A 20,037-nucleotide genomic window follows, 5' to 3' on the forward strand; every position below is an offset into this window, starting at 1 on the left:
TCTAAATTCTTTGGTGTCATTTCAGTGATCTTCATAACATCTTCCCCAGGAGTAGGTCCTATCTCAAGAGACCACTTTCTTTGCTCGTCCATAAGAAGCAACTCCTCATCCATTCAAGTTTTGTCATGGGATTGCAGTGATTCAGTCACATCTTCAGGCTACACTTGTAATTCTAATCCTTTTGCTATTTCTACCACATCTCTAGTTACTTCCTCTCCTGAAGTCTTAAACCCCTCAAAGTTGTCCATGAGAATTGGAATAAACTTCTTCCAAATGGAAGAAATGTCCTGTTCATGTTGGTATTTTGATCTCTTCCCATGCATCACAAATATTCTTGAACGGCCTCTAGAATACTGAGTCCTTTTCAGAATGTTTTCAGTTTACTCTGTTCAGATCTATCAGAGGAACCACTGTCTATAGCAGCTATAGCTTTACAAAATGTGTTTCTTAAATAATAAGACTTGAAAGTTGAAATTACTCCTTGACCCTTGATCCATGGGCTGCAAAATGGATGTTATGTTAGCAGGCATGAGAACATTAATTTCATTGGGTATCTCCATCAGAGCTCTTGGGTGACCAGGTGCATTGTCAATGAGCCTTCATATTTTGAAAGGATTCCTTTAAACTGAGTGGTGTGTCTAAACAGTGGGCTTAAAAGATTCAGTAAACCCTGTTGTAAACATATGTGCTACCATCCAGATCTTGTTGTTCCATTTCTAGAGCACAGAGTAGATTTAGCATCATTCTCAAGGGCCCTAGGATTTTCAGACTGGTAAATGAGCACTGGCTTCAAATGAAAGTCACAGCTGCATTAGCCCCTAACAAAAGAATCAGCCTGTCCTTTGAAGCTTTGAAGCCAGGCATTCACTTTTCCTTTGTAGCTATGGAAGTCCTAGGGCATCTTCTTCCAATAGAAGGCTATTTGTCTACATTAGAAGTGTGAAATGTAGCCACATTCATAGATTATTTTAGCTAGATCTTCTGGAGAACTTGCTGTAGCTTCCGCATCATGCTTGCTGCTACACCTTGCGCTTTTATGTCATGGAGATATCTTCTTTCCTTAAATCTCACAAATCAAGCTCTGCTAGCTTCAAACTTTTGTTCTCAGCTCCTCATTTCCCTCAGCTTTCATGAACTCAAGAGTTAGGGCTGTGCTCTGGATTAGGCCTTGGTTTAAGAGAATGTTTGCTTTCTTATCATTCATGTGTTCACTGGAGTAGCACTTTTATTTTCCTTCAAAAACTCTTCCTTTGCATTTACAACTTGGCTGACTGCTTGGCATAAAAGGCCTAGTTTTTGACCTGTCTTGGCTTTCAACATGACTTCTTCACTAAGTTCAATTATTTATAGCTTTTGATTTAAAAGTGAGAGATATGCAACTCTCCCTTTTACTTGAACACTTAGAGACCATTGTAGGGTTATTAATTGGCCTAATAATTTCAATATTGTTATGTCACAGTGACTAGGGAGGCCTAAGAAGAGGGAAAAAGAGGAGAAAGCTTGGTGGGGAAACAAATCACACATTTATTAAGTTTACCATTTGATGTGGGCACAGTTTGTGGTGCCCCAAGACAATCACAATAGTGACATCAAACATCACTGATAACAGATCACCATAACAAACATAATAATAATGAATTATAATAATGAAATATAGTAGTGAATAGTAATAAAAAATCTTTGAAATACTGTGAGAATTACCAAAATGGGAAACAGAGACAAAATGAGCACCTGCTGTTGGAAAAATGGTGCTTGTACACTTGCTTGATGCAGGGTTGCCACAGACTTTCAATTTATAAGAATTGCAATATCTGCAAAGTGCAATAAAGTGAAGCACAGTAAAATTAGGTATGCCCGTGATACTGTATTCTATGCTTAAAGGTTTGTTACCAGAATAGATTTCATGTTATGTGTGTTTTACCACAATAAAAAACAAGTTAAATGCAGTAATGTGGGAGTGACAAAGTGGTGAAGTGGTGTGTCTTCTTTAGAATAGTAGTCAGGGAAAACCTCTTTCAGAAAAGGACAGCGAGTTGCCACCAGAAAACCAAGAAGAAAGTAAGAATAGGTGGGTATGTTCTAGACCAGAGCTGTCCTGTAGAACTATAATGCAAGGAATATAAGTAGTTTTGTTTTTTTTTTGTAGTAGCCACAATGAAAACAAAGCAACAGGTAAAATTAATTTGAATAGTATATTTTGTAGAAGCCAATATTTCTAAAATATTATCACACAATTTTATTAACAAATTATTGGTGGACTGTCCTACATTTTTTTGTACAAAGTCTTCAAAATCTAGTGAATGTTTCACACTCATGGCAAATATAAGTTAGAGTAACCCCATTTCAATGACTCAGTAGACATATGTGGCTAGTGGCTGCCCTGCAGAATAGCACGGCTATAGAACGAGAAGACACCTGTGGCAAATGGCCTAAACTAGAGACAGATTTGGAGAGCTGAAAAAAAGAAAACAGTCCCAGAGCAGCTGAAGAGGAGGAAGAATGGTAGGGGATGAGTTGGAGAGAGAGATAGGGCAACTGCACACCTTCCTTGCCGCATACATCACGTCACACAGTGCCCTCCCCAACAGATTGTAAGCTCCTCCTGGAGCACAGGAATTTTTCTGTTTGTCCCAGCAGTGCAGGATATAAAGTAAGTGACAGATAGATATTTCATGAATAAATGAATTGAAGGGATGAAGAAATACAGGGGAAATGGCTTGTTTAGCAAAAACATATATATATATTTTTTTCATCTGTGCTTACCTTCTTAAAAGCCTTTGAACCCGAAACTCTGGTGCATACATAGGTTTCCTTCAGCATATCTATTTATGACAGGCTTTGCAAACTTCTCCTGAATGTATCATCATTGTTAAAGAAATAATTGCCAGTTTGGAGTAAACATTTATTGAACGGCCTTGAATAATTATCCTGTGAGGTGTGTTTCTGAATTATTGGCCATGTTGTGTGCAATGTTTTATGAAATAATTGGTAGCTGGTACAATGCCTCATTGAAATAACTGCCTGTTTAGTGCAATATTTTAACCCAGCAATTGTTTATGCTTTGCAGGGCTCTCAGTTGTCCTGAATATTCCCCGTCTAATATTTCATTAAAGATTTTCTGTTCTGCACAATGGGAAGATGAGCTACTGGAGCTTTTAATTACCAGTTACGGCTGCATAACTTATTGAAGAATGGAAGGGGAAAAAGAAAAGAATCGTATCCGTAAGCACACAAGTTGCCTTTGCTTTTATTGCATGGCTCCAGATGAAGACGGGCAAATACAGGGTTGAGGTTATTGATACTGTTTTGTCCTGGTCATTAAATGTTCATTCCTGTATTGGTGTTGTCAAACCAAAAGCATAGACAGTCTTTCTGCTGTGTTGCAGATCAAATTCTCTGGAAACAGAGAACTTGGGGTGCAAGGTGTTTACCCGAGATCAGTATCTGTGAAAGAAGGGAGGAAAGGATGGAACTGGGTAGAATAAGGAACTCTGATGCTGACCAGTGAAATCTCGGCCTACCTGGTGGGGAGCTCTGGGGTAAGCACTGCTTGGAGACCTGCCCCACATCAAACTGAAATGGAAGGCCATTACAGCATGCATGATCTTGCAGTTTCCAGGTGCAGACTGCTCCAGGAGAGGCATGACCTTGGCCAGAAAGCTGCAGCAGAGGCCGACCTTGAAGAAGATGATGGCTGGAGCCTGTGCTCCCAGTTGATCAGCACGTCCTTCCTTGAAGGGGAATCTAGGTAGTATGGTTGATTGTTTGCCACTTGCTGTTAAGCCCAACATTGGGGGCACCTGGGTGGCTCAGTAGCTTGAGTGTCTGTTTTTGGCTTAGGTCATGGTCTTGGGGTTCTGGGATACAGCCTCTCATTGGGCTCCCTGCTCAGCAAGGAGCCTGCTTCTCCCTCTCCCCTGCCCTCACTCAGCTCTCTTTCCTTCCCTCTTTCTCTGTGTCTCAAATAAATAAATAAATAAATAAATAAATAAATAAATAAACAAACTTTAAAACAAAACAAAACAACCAACATGATATTCCAGTACCAATTTTTCCTTCTAATTGAAACAAAATTTTACTTGGTTTTTAGTGTTACATTTAGTTTAGTCTAAGGAGTTAACGCTTTACGTACATCGACACAATATTGTAATTGACTTGATATAGGTCAAGACGGGAGAACAAGGCAATGAGAATTTCTCCTAGAAAAGCTCTTTACATTATTCACTTATGAGCAACACTGATCTATTTGTTATGTCAAAGTAATACATGTGCTTTGTAAAAAAAAATTACAGAAATTTATAAAATGAAGTATGAAATATTTCCATTGTATTCCTGTAACCCATTCCACTCCCTCAATGAAAGTATTATTAATAGTTTTGCTTTATTATTACATATTCCTCTCTAGATATATATAAATATATATGTACATAGGTACACATGCCTGTAGCTTTTTTCTCATATTAAAATAATAGAAATTCATTGAATACAGCATTCTTCCACTTTTTCACATGAAACCTAGAATGCCCTTTCAGAATAATACATATAGAACTACCTAATTTTAAACTTTTTAATACGTGATGGATATTTGTATTTTTACAGTATTTTACCATTGTTAGCAAAGCTTCTAAGAACATTCTGTATAAATACCTTTTTGCACGTAGACAAGTACTATTGTAGGATAGATTCCTAGAAGTGTATTTGCAAGGTTGAAGGGCACACATTTTAAGATTGTATGAGATAGTATTACGTTGTCCTCCAAAAAGTTTGCACTAACTTGAATGCCACCAACAATCCATAAGAAACTCAGTTTCCCAGCATTATTGCCTTTTTTAGACATTAACATAGCTATTTTTTTCTCAGTCTGAAATCTGAAGAATTATACTCATTTATTTTGCATCTATTTTTTACTTCCTAATTTGTTATCAGTTATGTATCTCTTCAGGATTGCCTCTAGTTTTAAGCTACATGATTGTATCTTTTACTCTCACAGTGAGAGATCATTCTCAGTAGAATAAAAAGTATCAATTTTACTTTAAACAATAAACTATCCCCCCCATAAAAGCAATTTCCCAGGACTGAGTTGATCTGCAATATGACTTATGGTAGTTGGAATTTTTTGATAGAAAGCAACAGAAATGGACTTTGGATAACTTAAGAAGGAAAGAATTTTATTGGAGGAAAGTTGAGCAGCTTACAGAATAAACAGTGATGGCCATAGACCACAGATGGGAAGAGTCCAGTGTAATGGGTTGAATTACATCCTTTCAAAATTAATATGTTGAAGGGCTAAACCTAGTCCCTCAGAATGTGACCTTAGTTTGAAAAGAAGGCCATACAGTTTCATTAAATAAAGCTAAGGTCATCCTGGAAGAGGGTGGGCTCCTAATGCAGCATGATTGGTGTCCTTATGAAAGAATGCCATGTTGAAGAAACAGACACTCCCAAAGGAAGAATGCTAGATGAACATCAAGGCAACTATTGGGATGTTGGGTCTATAAACCAAGGAGTGGCGAGCATTGCTGACAATCCCGGAGGCTAGATTTCAGACTTCTGGCTTTAGAACGACAAGGCAATAAATTTGTGTTATGTGAGCCACCTGGTCTGTAGTATTTGTTAACAGCCCCCTGGCAAGCTCATATAGCCAAGTACCAAGATATCTTTCAAAATTTAGGCAACAGGGATTAATTTATTTAACAGTGTCATCAATGTAGCTGTCACCATAATCAATACATTCTAGTCTGTGGGTATTTATATCTTTCTTTTCAAGATTCAGAGTTCTTAGAGAAAGAGAGAGAGAAGCACCATAGTCAAAATCGGATCCAGTGCCCACCCACACTTAACAGAGAACAGAGCCCCTGATATACAGTCCCACCGAGACTGTACATCAGGTGAGTGAGGCAGTTCCCCCAAAGAACTTGGCTTGTTACCAAAGAAGCTGGGTTGAATAGGATGCTAGAAAGTGTGTTGGAGGACCATAATTGGTATATAGATTAAGAATATGCGGATTATCCCCTGCTGAATGAAGAGGCACCTGCCATCCATAGGCGGTCTATAGGTAGTTCTCCTGACCCCTGAGCTCCCACTTTACAGAAGTTTGATTGAAGGAATAATTTCAGTACACCCACACAGAGAAAGTAAAGTCACAAAATTTATTACTTACTGATCCCAGTAATTGGGGGGATGTGACAGGGAAGAGGGCACAATGCGCTGGGGGCAGGGTGGTCTTCCAACCAATGTTGTGAGCCAGCATGAGGTAGGAGCAGAGCAGCAAGCACCTACTACTTATAAGGGGTTGGGGTGCTAACTTTTTGTGGACTCAACTCAAAGTGATTATTCCCAAAGGTGCCTTGGGAAAAGTAAAGGGGGAATTTGTGGTGGGAATCCCAAATTTAGGTCCTTATCTTACTGTCCAGGCTCTGGGTATGAGCCTAGTTGCATATGAGAAATGCCTAAGGCAGGACTTCAAAATAGCTGTTTTTTTCATCACAGGGAGCCAAGAAATATAAATCTTTACTACATTAGACAAAGGAGTTACATATGTTTTAAAATAGATATTTGATTATATATGAGACACATATAGTGTATTGATGTGGCTTATTTATCTCCATGAGATAAATATTTATGTGAGAAAGCATACAGAACTAGTGATGATGATGATGACGATAATGATGATGATGATAAAGAGGAAGAAAAAGGAAATGGAGAAGAGGAGGGGGGAAGGAAAGGAGGGATGGAGGGAGTGAAGGAGGAAAATTACCAGGTAGTTGCTCCATTTCAGGCACTATTCCAAATATTTTATGGGTATGAACATGTTTCACAGTCTCAACAATCCTACAAAATGTTTATAATTATTGTCCTTACTTTACAGTTAGGGAAACTAAGGCCCATATATGGATGTTAAGATATTTTCCCAAAGAAATACAGCTAACAAGTTGCAAAGTTGTTTGAAATCCAGGAAATTTGCTTTGGAAATCTACCTGCTGTATGTTCTGCATTCCACATGGGTGGGGAACCTGGCTGATTTGAGATTTAACAAGGAACATCTTATTTCCATCATTACCTAGGATGTATCCCTGGTGCCTTTGAGCTACCTGTAAAGGAATTGCAAAGTGACACTTTATTTCATAATTGTAGTGTGTTATTAGGCCAACTCTACTAAGAGTCAATGACTCTCTTTTCCTTAATGACACTTGGTTGCTTTTGTTAGCTGAAGTTGAGTGTTCATGGGGTTTTGATTGCCCAAAGCTAAAACTTCTCTTCTTTGGCTGTATAACAGAGTGTAATGTCCACTCCACGCTAACTAGTTATTTCTAAGTGCTTAAAATCTTGTTACAAATCAGTCAAGGCTTTGTAAGAAAACCCCAACGCCAGATCATTTTGTATCATTTACATTTCCAATCCTCTTAACTCCTCTGAGAATTCATGCCTTCTTTGTAAAAATGGGATTAATACTTTATGTTCTGTTATCAAGCTACGCTGTTGGATCATGCGTGACAGTGGTTTTAGAATACTTTGTAAACTGTAAACATTTTAGCTAGATGATCTAAAAAACATTTTACTAACAATAAATGTTCTATGATCTTGCTTTTGCTTCCTTCATTTGTGTATAATTAATACTGTCATTTATTCATTCAGCCAGCCAGTTGTTTCATTTTTGTCATCTATATAATTAATACCAGGTACACAAGGAACATGCAGTGGAAATCTAGGTATGCCCTTGTCCAGGTGTGTGAATTCTGCAAATACGATGCAATGTGATAAAACCTATGGTGGGTTAAATTGGGATTTTTCAAGAGCAGCCCTACTGACTTTTGGGACAGATAATTTTTTGTTATGGGAGTTGTCCTGCACATTATGTTCAGAAGCATCATTGGCTTCTACCCACTAGATGCCAGTAGCATCTTTCCCCTAGGTTGTGGCAATTCCGAATGTCTTCAGACATTGCCAGATGTTCTCTGAGGGGAGAAGGAAAATTGTACCCAGTGGAGACCATTGGGTTAAATGAAGGGGGCCTTGGCTTCCTGCAAGAAGAGATGTCTACACTGAAACCTGCTTCACGAGCAGGAGTTAGCCAACTGAAGAGAGTGGTTAAAGAGGAGAGTATATACATGAATCCTAGATGCAATATCCTAAAAGTCAAAACATTTGGGATTATCTTGTTTTTCTTTTGCATCTGACAGCTAATGAATCTGAGTGGTCATTAAACTCTTATACTTACCCAAAAATGTACCTACTCATTTTGGGCTATGTAGGAACAACTTTTTTATTATTATTTTTTTTTTTTTAGAGAAATAAGTCCATCTGAGTTCAGTGTGGATTGGAATGCTATCAAATATAGTCTTTTCTACATAGTATATTTACAAGAGAAGAGTTTAAAGAATGGAGGTAGACAAAGCAGGTAGAGGGAATCACTATGATTTCTCAACAATTAAAACAATTGGGGTTTCCTCACAGCTAGAATAAGTGATGGTTTTATAAGCATGAACAAAACAAGTGCCTTTTATGTTGACAGAGTGTGAAAAGTTTTTAGACTTAAAAATTCTTATGAAATAAATTATAAATATTAGATGCATTCCTTCTCCTTCTATGATAAATGTAGGATAGAGTTCTCTAGAATGAAGTAGTCTAAAAACACAGGACTCCCCTTTTTATAATTATGTGTCCTTTTAATGAACTGACAGCTTAGGTGGCATCGGAGGAGGGATCTGAAGTTATACTTAGAAGCACAGAGTATTAAAGCTGCAGGGAAGCCAGAGATCGTATTATCCAAATACCAAGAGGTCAGACGTTTGTGTAAGTTCAGATGGCTACGCAGCAGCAGTGTCTGGACTTCATTTCCACCTTACACCTTGGTATCTTTTCCATGTTCCAGTAACCCTTGTTTCACTCCACCTGGTGTGAGAGGGGCTTGTTTTGTATGGGGGCACTCAATTTTTTTTTTTTTTTTTTGTAAGGGGGCACTCAAATTCTGGACAGAGTGTTTAGGACATGTATCTGGTTGCTTGCTTGCTTTCTCATTCCTCCCTCCCTTTCTTTCTCCCTCCCTCCCTTCCCTCCTTCCTTCCTTCCTTTCTTTGTAGATTGATTGACTGATTGATTGATTTGAGAGCATATGAGCAGTGAGGAGGAGCAGAGGGAGAGAGAATCCTCAAGCAGACTTCCTGCAGAGCACGGAGCTTGCAGCAGGGCTCATCCTAGGACTCTCAGATCATGATCTGAGAAGAAATCAAGAATCGCCTGCTTAACCAACTGAGCCACCCAGGTGCCCCTAGTTTCTGGTTTCTAACAAAATCCAGTGTGATAATTACTCTTTAAGGTAGATGTTTGTTGGTTCTTTAACATTTAAAAATTGTATTTAGCTTATATCTTATACATTTTATTTATCTGTAAATCTTATATAATATTATAATCATTTATCCTGAGATGGCAAGTTTTTGAGTTCGTAGCTCCTTCCCAAATGGCTTTCAAACCTTGTGACAAAGAGAATAATTTCAATAGACTGCATGCTTCCATATTTCCTTTCACGGTAAAACAAAGATGTTTATAGGTTAGTATTCCCTTCTTTAGGAGAGGCTGGACCAGAAGGGAATATTAAAATAGGAGTCAGGAGATCTAGGTCCTCTCCTTGTCCCCACATAAAGTGACCAAGTGGTGTAAAACAAGGGATAGTCTAGAACAGATTGAAGGTCTCAGCTTAAATATCACCTCCTTGGAGATCTTTAAGTAGTATCCCATGTACCATGAAGTTTTTCTCTGACACTTCCAGTTGCTTCCCAGTTGTTTTCTGAGTTGCAGTTATTCAGCTCTATTTATCTTGTTTGCCTCTATCTCTCTCAGGCAGCAAGGATCACATCTGTCTTCTTGATGTCCTTTAGCCCAGTGCCTAGCACAGTACCTGGGCCATGGTAGTTGTTTAATGTATACTTATAGAAAGGCTATACAAAAGATTGTGATGAAGATTTGAAATTGTTCTAGTTATCTATTGCTGAATTAAAAAACACCCCAAATTTAGTGGGGGAAACCAGTGATTTTGCCACGCTCCCAGATTCAATGAGTCAGGAACTTGGATAGGATATGATGATGATAGTTTGTCTTTTTTCCGTGAATTCTGGGGTGACTGGAATGACTCAAAGGCTGGGATCTGGAATTATCTGGAGACTTCTTTACTCATGTGTCTGGCAAGGGTATAGTTGTTTGCTAGGACCTCAGAGGCATTGCAATAGTTTGCTTAGGTTAAAGGTGAGGGGCTGCAGACCCTGCCACTAGGTAAGAGTGTCAAGGTTTCACTGTAAGAAGAGATTATGGGATGGGAGATGTTTTGGGGGGTCATCTTTGGTAAATAGAGTCTTCCACAGATGCGTATGTAACTTTTTTTTTTTTTTGATGCGTATGTAACTTGATACAATTATCTCAAATTCTAATCTTTTTTTTTTTTTTTTTTTTTAATTCATGAGAGACACAAAGAGAGAGGCAGAAACATAGGCAGAGGGAGAAACTGTCTCCCTGCAGGAAGCCTGATGAGGGACTTGATCCCAGGACCCAGGGATTATGACCTAAGCCAAAGGCAGATGCTCAACTACTGAGCCACTCCAAGAGCCCCCTGGTTTTAATCTTTTATGGAAGTTTAAGAAACACATGTCTAAGTTAAAGAGAGTCCTTATTTTGCCCCAGCATCCCATGACCCTTAGGCCCATACATACAGATTAGGAAAATCTTATTTGAAGGAGAAAATTTACTTTCTATTATAAACATCCCAGAATGGATGGCTCTGTGTTTTTGCAGCTACCTACATCCCTAAGTAGTTTAAGACTATGCTAAAACAAGATCAAATTTCTATTTAAATATCAATAAACATTACCATCTAGGGGGGATGTTTGCATTTCCTTCTGAAAGAGGGCCCTAGACAGGTTCCATTCACTTTTACTTCTGCTTTTTGTAGGAGGCACATTTGGTGGACCTGGATGTTTGCTTGGTGAATTCTATCACATTCTTCTCTTTCCTTTCTTAATGCTGTTCAGTCTCAAGTACCTGAAAATTATCTGGCTCCAATTCCTAATGCATGTGCTTGGCTCCAAATAATATCATGTGTTTAGTGGTCATTTGTAGTTTTAAGGACACGGGTTTGTTCCTGGCACCCCTTCTTCCTGAAATGAGGAAGACTCTGTAAAGTTCCATCTCTTTGCTTTCTGTGTATATAATCATGGAGAATGGTATTTATTCTGCAGAACCTCATCCTCTAATATTCTAATAAAATCCTGACTCATCAGTCAAAATTAAAAGATTAATCTCCTTTCTCTAGAAATTAGAAAAATAGTACTTGTTCAACAAAGGAGTTATTGAGTGTTTCATATATGAATGAAGTTTATACTACTTTTCAAAATGATTGAAAAGAAAGGAGACTATGATTATCTTGAGTAAAACAGTAATCAGAAGATATTATTACTCAATATCTTCCATTCTTTCAGTCATTGAATTAATGTTTTACTGAAATACATCATTCATTAATAGGTAGTAGCTGTCAAGTGATATATGGATCATGTTTCCAAGGCTTTGCAAGTCATAAGATGGACTTGCTGTCAGTTGAGAAAATTCTTGCTTTTCCAGCAGTGGCGATAGATTTGTCCTGTTCCGATCCACCCAATGATCTTTTATGATTGGCTTCTTTCTTGGGACAAATATTTAACTTTCCTTTTCCCTCACTTGTCTTTGAGAGTTTCACTAACCCTGAGGGAAACGAAAAACATGGCCAACCAATTATGTTACCAAACTTTGAAAGGTCAGAGATGTACAGGCTATCTGAAGGAGAGTGTGAAAGCCATTAGCAGTCTGATATCTCATTTGGTGGCTAACAATCCGAGAGGAATACCAAATGACCTCCCCCCACATTAATCCCTTAGAAGTAAAGTATCTTAATGAGAATGGAATAATATTATCAATTTCTTCCATTCTCATTAAATTCCAGAGGCTGTAATCTGGAGTCCTCCTTGGTTTTTATGCCAGCCAGTATGAAAGAGATAGAGCATATAAAAAGGAACAAAGTAGCAAAATTAAAATAGAGTGTGATGTGGCTTATTCATGTAAATATATGCATTATTTCCAATTTACAAAAGCTCAATATATAAAACCTCCCTCCAACTTGTCTTCCTCTTATAGGTCATTCATGTCCCACAAGTAGAAAGTCAACATTTCCACACTCAGAATACTCTCTGCATTTCTACTTCTCCACCTTTACTCTTACTCTTTCTCGCTATCTATGTGAATGTATATTTACTTTTTAAGACCGAGGTGAAGTTTTATATTCTTTATGGTAGATAGTAACTCAGAACTACCTACCCTTCATCTGAAACCTTTCACATCTTACTGGCCATATTACTTATTTAGCATTTAACATAGAGGCAAGTATAACAAATTTAAGACAGTACCCATATATCTCACTCTCAAAACATGTATTCATTTATTGGAACCATTTATCCATGCATTACCTGAAGAAACATTGTAGGGTACTAGTTCCATATCAGATACTGTGCTAGAAGCCGGAGACATGAGAATGAATGAAATCCTGTTTATAATTGAGTAGAGTGTGAGGATAAGCTTAGTCAGACAGAAATGCTATGATAGAAATGTAACTAGGAGAGATGCTTGGCTGGCTCAGTCAGTAGAGCATCTGACTCTTGATCTCAGGTTGTGAGTTCATGCCCCATGTTGGGAGTAGAGATTGCTTTAAAAAAAGTGAAATAAGGAAAAAAATACAAAAGAAAAGAAAAAAAATTTAAATAGGATACATTAGGTATACCTAGGAAAAAGAGATACCTAAAAGGTGAGTCTCCAGTGAGACATAAAAAGTTTGTTAGGTGGTAGAAAAATGGAGAAAAGGAAGGAGATGTGGGGAATGATGGCAGTGAAGGAATTCCAAAACAAGGCATAAACATGACTAACAACTATGGAATAGATAGGAAGACAAGTAGTTTTGAGTAAGGAAATCCATAGACTATGAAATGGAACAGATGTCAGGCAAACTGAGAAAAAGTTGGACTTGGGGGGAAAATCCTGGAAGGCTTAGTACCCTATGGAGAGAAGTCTGGACTTACTTTGAGGGTAATGGGAGGCCTTTGAGGTTTTCTACATACAACAGAAATGTGGTCAGATTTTCATTTTCTAATATTACTCCAGCTTTGATGTGGCGGAGGATGGATAGTAAACAAGTAAAGAGATGTGATTGAAGGCAGAAAGAACAGCGAGGGGGATTTTACAATTGTCCAGTGAAAAATGACTATACTATGAACTAATGGAGGTGGAGATAGAAAAACAGCTATCATAATTCTGAGATAACATGGTGTATAGGACTTTTGACTTCTTGGGGGTGAATACTGCATCTTTTTTCTACACAGCCTTAAGCACACACTAAGGTGTATTGCTAATACTTGCTAAATAGCATTGAACTTTATATACTGGTGTAAGAAAAGCCTGCAAGAGGGTTGAATAATTTATGATTTCCCCTAGTAAATTAAAGGCAGATTTGTCTGTAACCGAGATCACATGTTTTATGAATTTTGCTTGGGAAACAGAGAAATTAGAGAATTTTCATGTGGGCTCCTGTTCCAGGACTTAAATTGCTTCACTATTAAACTTTCATAACCAAAACTTAGTTTAAGTTTTGAATCGCTGTATTACAGGGTTATTTCATATTGAATATGTTGGTATGAGGTTGATGTTTGGCCCAAAATAATCCCAGACCAATAGATTTGTGTTCATTGTTCTTAGAAATTATAAGCCATTAACATTCTCTTTCTGGACTAGGTGACTAAGTAATTGAATGAGAATGAAACTCCCAGGCTAATGGAAAGATTGATCTCACTCTTGAGAAAAATCCTCTGATACTGGTAGAATTTGAAAAGGCTAGAAGCCATTATTATTTGATTCCATTCTTCCTACATAAAAGGTGATCCTTAACAGTGCTTTTGCAACCGTTTGTTCCAGTACTAACTAGATATCAAGGTGTACCTCAATACTCCTTCTGGAAGAGCAGATAGCTTTCAAGCGAGAGTATTAAAAAAAATCCATTACTTAGGGGTGCCTGGGTAGCTCAGTCAGTTGAGTGACTAACTCTTGATTTGGGCTCAGGTCATGATCTTAGGGTCATAGGATTGAGCGCTGTATCAGCTCTGTGCTCAGTGTGGATACTGCTTGGGATTCTGTTTCCCTCCCTCTCTCTTTGCCCTTCCCCCTCCACTTATGCATGCTCTCTCTACTCTCTCTAACAAAAACCCATTGTCTAAATATTATTTCAATACTTATGATTGAAAATGTTTTTTAATGTCTTCAACTGACCCATAGTAGATCTCTCTCTTCCCTTTTGGGAAAAAAAAAAAAAAAGTTTGGCCGCTGAACTTGTAACTCTAAGCATTGATGGAGCAGTGTAGTAGATTTCATAAATGGCACTATTCCTGTAATGTCTTTTTCAATGTGACCTAACGCATCCTCCTATCAAAAGGACATCTATTTGTTAACCCCTAAAAATCGGCTTAGCCTTATAACCCATTTGGTCAATAGAATGCAGGTGAAGGGATCCCTGGGTGGCGCAGCGGTTTGGCGCCTGCCTTTGGCCCAGGGCGCGATCCTGGAGACCCGGGATCGAATCCCACGTCGGGCTCCCGGCGCATGGAGCCTGCTTCTCCCTCTGCCTGTGTCTCTGCCTCTCTCTCTCTCTCTGTGACTATCATAAATAAATAAAAATTAAAAAAAATATTAAAAAAAAAAAAAGAATGCAGGTGAAATAATGTTGTGCCAGTTCTAAGGCTAGGTTTCAAGAGGCTTGTTTAGCTTCTCTTCTCTTTTGGACCTTTGGCTCTGCATGAGGTGAAGCCCAAGTGAGTCTGCTGATGGTTAGAGTCCATATGGAAGAGATCCAGGTTATCCCAGGTAAAGCAATCCTACATTAGATAGGCCCCAGCCAATATGCCAGCTGACCACAGGCTCATGAACAATCTGGATATATTTGGCTAGGACAACAGAGCCATTCAGCAAATCCATATTTATAGTTGTATGCCATTAAGCTTTCGTGGTTGTGTTCTACAGCATTAGGATGGTGAGAAACAACTGATACCACCAGGAGGTAAGTATAGGACAGAGATGATGAGATCAATCCATTTATGGGGCAGGAGCCAAGATGTGTATCAAAGTCCTATAACTAAGTAGAAATAGTAAGTCAGTCCCAAAGACAGAGGTGTGTAGTCCACTGATTGAACCAAAGATCTAGATAGAACCAGCAAGTAGCATATTTCCCTATAGAGAAGCTCTTCTGACAGAGTATGGAACCATAGTGAAGGAAATTAATGGCCAAGAAAACTGATTTGAGCATCAATTAGTTTCAATTTTGCCATTTACTGGCAGTTACAATTTTATTTAATATTTATGTAATATTTATCAAGAGTTTTCTATGTGCATAGATACTTATTTAATTCAATACCCAGAGAATTCCTTCTCTAGAGTTACCATTATTATCCCCCTTTGTGGGTGAGGAACTAAGGTTTAGAGAGCTTAAAAAAATTCCTTATATCATGTAGGTAGTAGAGGGGAGAGTCAGGACACAAAACTAGGTCTCTGTCTCCAAATCACCCTTTTATTAAGGTCTCTAAGCTTCATTTTATTCATGTATAAAGTAGGGATGATAATGCTTACTTTCAAGGTTTGGGGCAAAGATTAAACAAGATAATGCATGGAGGCGTTTGATCATTAGTGCTATTATCAATTTAATTACAATTTTATCCTCGGAGCTCCAGGAGTGTTTGGCAGGCTGCATTCTGTCTCTTGGAAACTATGCAGCTGACTTAATGCTCCTAGGGTCTGGAAATCATTCTTTTTTATTAAAAAAAGCTTTTGGTCATCTTTTTATTTGCAGGGAGAGCTCCCTTCCATTCTGACCTATAATCTCACAGACTGGTCAGGGCTGATTCTTCCTCCCTGTGCATTCTGTCAGAAGGGCTGACATTGAGACACAGTTCCTCTGTTAAAAGGAAGATTGGTGATCTCCTCTGGGGATGGGAATTATCAGGATTTAAAAAGAGGTGTTAAAGAAAAATTAACACACGATAAAATGTGAAGACAGTTACACTAAAAACAAGTTTTCTCTTGCATATATCAGAACACAGTACCATGAGCTTCTTTATTCACCATTACCTCTACTCTGAGTCTTGTGTGATTAGAGAAGTAATTTGTACATTCTTTTAGGAGACATTCAGTTCAACAGGACTGGGAGTCAGGAATATTCACAATTTAACCCAGCATAGCAGACGTACGTTCATTCATACGATAATCGGATGGGAAAGGCATTACCTGTTACTAGGTGCACACATGTGGGCACATTTCCATTAGGTGATCTTTCACCCACTCCCTGGGTGCTGCAGTGACTAAAAAGTCACCAGACCTCACAAGGAAGGCTGTTCTATTTGTGAAGAATGCCAATAAATCAAAATCTCCTTTCCTATAACTCTTACTCACTCAACTCTGGTTTTCTGGTTTGGGAAGTGCAACAAACTAGTTTCTCCATTCTGTTCTCCTGCCTCTTTAAAATGGAGGCAATTTGGGTAATTTCAGCTTTCTCATATTTGAAAACTACTTGCCCAACTGGTTCCCAAGAGGAGTGGTAGCCATTTATTATAAGACATTACCTATGGGTCATAATTATAAGACCAGAGCTGGACGCCTGATGCTAGGTGGCCTGTCAGAGGCAATTCTTTAGAATTGGGACTTTGTTATGTGTTAGGTTGTAGCATAAATCCCATAAAATGCTTAAAAATTCTTTGTCATAATTTAAGTGCTGGGATTAACACGGACATGCAGAATTTTAGCTGTTGTAAAATGAGAAGCCCTGACAACACAGAATAAGCATTTCCACATCCTAATGATTGGCTGTAGCTGAGTATGTAATGACTCCTCTGCATGGGTCTGGCACTTCCCAGTTTTTCGTAGAGTCCCCAGACCATAGCTACTTTCTTCATGAATATCACCTGCTTGAGCACTTTGAAAATCCAAGTTTACATGTTTGAGTGCATTTCTGCACTCGCAAGCAAAAGAGCCTTAAGCAAACTTTACATAATTCAGTGGGTATAACCTGGCTGGATACTAGAATCACCTGGCCAACTTTCAAAAATAGATTCTTGGACCATTTTCCTTAATTATAAAATGAGAGCCTCTGGATTGTCATTCTTATATGGAATCTCTGGATTGTCTTATGGCTGGAACACCGTCATCTTAAAATAAAAACCACACCTCTCTAGATTATAGCCTGGTTAATAAACTGTGATATAGTTAAAGATAGAAACCATGGAATATATCACTCATTTCCTTCTGATGTACGAAATCCATGCGAGTAGGCCAGCTTTCTCTAAACTAAGCATTTCTGGCCACCACCTGCAAGTGTTTTAAGATGCTCTTAGGTAAGAGCTGCCAACGGCTGGATGATGCTCATTTGGACCTGCTTTTGCTTGGTCTGGACTTGCTCTGTAAGCTGAGCACATAGAGGGTAGAAGGATGAGAATGACAAGTGAGGAGATGCAAGTCTCCAGTAATTCTAAGGTACATTCTCTTGAGATCCATCTGAGGCTAAGTGATGATGAGAAATCTTAGAACATATTCAAGGATCGGCCAACATTATAATGGCTTAACTCAACTCAGGAGTCAGATCTAGACTTAAAGTTACATCTTGCTGAGCCATCTCTTTCTGACTTATGGGTTGTAGTTTCAAGGATAGTAATTACAATATTCTCACAAAGCCAGCTTTAAGACCTTCTAATTTGGCTAATTAAGTGCCTACCATGCCAGTTTCAGTAGTAATCATTTCTGGTTCTGTCTCACTCTCTTGTGTCTGTGGTTGAGAAATTTCTGTTCCTCCTGTAAGACTTTCTGTTTCTTTAAGTAATGCTTATTTTATTGGCATTCATGCTACTGCCTTATGCTCCAGCTTTTCCCCAAGACTCACCAAGTTGCTTGATTCTATAATTTGTTGAGCATTTCATTTAATTTGAACTCCATTCTCAGCTCTACCTGAGATTTTAAAGCAATCCAAATACAAACCTTGTATTGAACATGTACATTGCCCTGGGTAACATTGACATTTTCACAATATTAATTCTGCCAATCCATGAGCATGGAATATTTTTCCATCTCTTTGCGTCTTCCTTAATTTCTTTCAGAAGTGTTCTGTAGTTTTTAGGGTATAGGTCCTTTACCTCGTTGGTTAGGTTTATTCCTAGGTATCTTATGTTTTTGGGTGCAATTGTAAATGGGATTGACTCCTTAATTTCTCTTTCTTCAGTCTCATTGTTAGTGTATAGAAATGCCACTGATTTCTGGGCATTGACTTTGTATCCTGCCACACTGCCGAATTGCTGTGTGAGTTCTAACAATCTTGAGGTGGAGTCTTTGGGTTTTCTAAGTACAGTATCATGTCATCTGTGAAAAGGGAGAGTTTGACTTCTTTGCCAATTTGAATGCCTTTTATTTCTTTTTGTTGTCTGACTGCTGAGGCTAGGACTTCTAGTACTATGTTGAATAGCAGTGGTGAGAGTGGACATCCCTTTCGTGTTCCTGATCTTAGGGAAAGGCTCTTAGTTTTTCCCCATTGAGAATGATATTTGCTGTGAGCTTTTCGTAGATGGCTTTTTAAGATGCTGAGGAATGTTCCCTCTCTCCCTACACTGTAAAGAGTTTTGATCAGGAATAGATGCTGTATTTTGTCAAATGCTTTCTCTGCATTTATTTATTTATTTTTTTAAATTTATTTATTTATTTATGATAGTTACAGAGAGAGAGAGAGGCAGAGACACAGGCAGAGGGAGAAGCAGGCTCCATGCACCGGGAGCCCGATGTGGGATTCGATCCTGGGTCTCCAGGATCGCGCCCTAGGCCAAAGGCAGGCGCCAAACTGCTGCGCCACCCAGGGATCCCCCTTTCTCTGCATTTATTGAGAGGATCATATGGTTCTTGTTTTTTCTCTGGTTGATGTGATCTATCACATTGATTGTTTTATGAGTGTTGAACCAGCTTTACATCCCGGGGATAAATCCCACTTGGTCATGATGAATAATCTTCTTAATGTACTATTGGATCCTATTGGCTAGTATCTTGTTGAGAATTTTTGCATCTGTGTTCATCAGGGATATTGGTCTATAATTCTCCTTTTTGGTGGGGTCTTTATCTGGTTTTAGAATCAAGGTGATGCTGGTTTCATATAATGAGTTTGGAAGTATTCCATCCCTTTCTATCCTTCGGAACAACTTTAGTAGAATAGGTATTGTTTCTTCTTTAAATTTTTGATAAAATTCGCCTGGGAAGCATCTGGCCCTGGACTTTTGTGTCTTGGGAGGTTTTTGATGACTGCTTTAATTTCCTTCCTGGTTATTGGCCTGATCAGGTTTTCTATTTCATCCTGTTCCAGTTTTGGTAATTTGTGGTTTTCCAGAAATGCATCCATTTCTTCTAGAGTGCCTAACTTATTGGTGTATAGCTGCTCATAATACATTTTTAAAATTGTTTGTATTTCCTTGGTATTGGTTGTGATCTCTCCTCTTTCATTCATGGTTTTATTAATTTGAGTTTTTTTTTCTTTTTAATAAGGCTGGCTAATGGTTTATGTATCTTATTAATTCTTCAAAGAACAAACTCCTGGTTCTACAGTTCTTCTGGTCTCTATTTCATTGAATTATAATTAATACTATGAAAATGTCTATGCTACCCAGGGCAATTTACATGTTCAATGCAATCCCTATCAAAATGCCATGGACTTTCTTCAGAGAGTTGGAACAAATCATCTTAAGATTTGTGTTGAATCAGAAAAGACTCCGAATAACCAGGGGAATATTGAAAAAGAAAACCAGAGCCGGGAGCATCACAATGCCAGATTTCAAGTTGTACTACAAAGCTATGATCATCAAAACAATGTGGTACTGACACAGAAACAGATACATAGATCAGTGGAACAGAATAGAGAATCCAGAAATGGGCCCTCAACTCTATGGTCAACTAATATTCGACAAAGGA

The 20,037-nt window shown here is 38.4% G+C and overlaps 1 long non-coding RNA gene across 18 annotated transcripts in view; it reads left to right on the forward strand.

Annotated features, from left to right (window-relative positions):
• The window catches only part of LOC144292805 (uncharacterized), a 230,447-nt gene that overhangs the window by 167,017 nt on the left and 43,393 nt on the right, over positions 1-20,037 (forward strand). For 16 of the 18 annotated variants that reach the window (XR_013360176.1, XR_013360184.1, XR_013360185.1 and 13 more), the window contains 2 exons: positions 3,068-3,222; positions 3,613-3,748. This is a non-coding gene — a long non-coding RNA (uncharacterized LOC144292805). Of the gene's footprint in view, positions 1-3,067; positions 3,223-3,612; positions 3,749-5,767; positions 5,889-20,037 lie in introns of all 18 variants that reach the window. The other 2 variants (XR_013360189.1, XR_013360190.1) reach the window with 2 other exon arrangements.

This window comes from Canis aureus, chromosome 21 (assembly GCF_053574225.1).
Source record: "Canis aureus isolate CA01 chromosome 21, VMU_Caureus_v.1.0, whole genome shotgun sequence".
In the NCBI taxonomy this organism is placed as follows: Eukaryota; Metazoa; Chordata; class Mammalia; order Carnivora; family Canidae; genus Canis; species Canis aureus.